General features: G+C 37.0%; 1 pseudogene; it reads right to left on the bottom strand.

The window, feature by feature from the left end:
- Positions 1–924: 924 nt before the first annotated feature.
- On the bottom strand, positions 925–1045 carry LOC134942609 (5S ribosomal RNA; annotated as a pseudogene).
- Between the last annotated feature and the right edge of the window lie 228 nt (positions 1046–1273).

The raw sequence follows: 1273 nt of genomic DNA on the forward strand, positions 1-1273 counted from the left end.
TTACCCCCAAATTCTGTGATTTTAGCTGTTTTTATGGGGGTTTTTTAAAAAATCATCCAGATCCACAACCAAAACCCAAAAGGGTGGTTTTAGCAAAACCAATCCAGATCCAAAACACGAGCTGAGATCCAAAACCAAAACACAAAACACGAAAAGTGCCCGCCGCACATCTCTAATATATAGACCTTATTATTATATATTTAGAAATATATTAGTTTGCCTTAGAACATAGGAGTCTATTTACTAAGCCTTGAACGGAGATAAAGTGATATTTGAAAAAAAGAGAATTGGAAACCGCACTGGTGTAGTAGGTGTATATGTGAGATGATAAACTATCTGTAATTAGCTGATAACAAAATTCAGGTATAGATTCTCATTTTGGGAAGTAGACACTTAAGGTAATACACTCCTTGTTTTTATGTGTCAAAAAAACTGCCCATCAGCGGTGCTCCCACGAGTCAGAAATATATTGTAAACACGACAACAAGAGAAAAAAGGAGACTCTTTTTAGGAAGCACTCTTATACAGATAGTAATGTATGGCTGATTGCCACAATAGCTGACTAAAATTCAATACTTTAATGATTTTCGTTAAAAAATTAATTATTGAGGAGTTCAATAAGCGCCAATATCTGTTTAAATAGTGACATTGCGAAAATATGAAAAAAATATTTTTAATCAATAGGGTACAAATACCTAATATAAGCCGAGATGGGTAGCTTTGTGATTTCGTGATTTGAAAGACACCAGCTATGGGACAACCTGTGGTCAAAAATATATTTATTCAATATATATATATATGACCATCATTTGAAGACTGCTGTGTATCCCAAACTGGGAATTGAATCCTAGCAGGTAGTTAAATCATAGGTCATGACCGATAGGCGAATCAATGCTCTATTTCAGTGACAGACAGGGTAGCAAATACTTGCAGTACCAGGGTGTTCCTTGGTGGTCTCCCATCCAAGTACTTAAACCGGCCCTCCACTGCTTGGCTTCCAAGATCAGATGAGATTGGGCATCTCCAGTGGGGTATGACCGCAGACCTTATGCTTACCCTTGTCACACTGTGTCCTTAATTGGGCACAGGTAAGAGCCAATTTGTGATATTGTGTAGACCACAGGTGTCTAAGTAGCTGATGAAAAGGAATACAAAGACACAAATGTCAGATACCCATCTAAATATTCACGGTGGAGGTGGTCGCAAATACAAGTAGAAAAACACACCTATTCTGCACATATAATTAAGAATATCTATAGCGTCTATTTCTAGA

The sequence above is a fragment of the Pseudophryne corroboree genome, chromosome 1 (genome assembly GCF_028390025.1).
Source record: "Pseudophryne corroboree isolate aPseCor3 chromosome 1, aPseCor3.hap2, whole genome shotgun sequence".
Classification (NCBI taxonomy): domain Eukaryota; kingdom Metazoa; phylum Chordata; class Amphibia; order Anura; family Myobatrachidae; genus Pseudophryne; species Pseudophryne corroboree.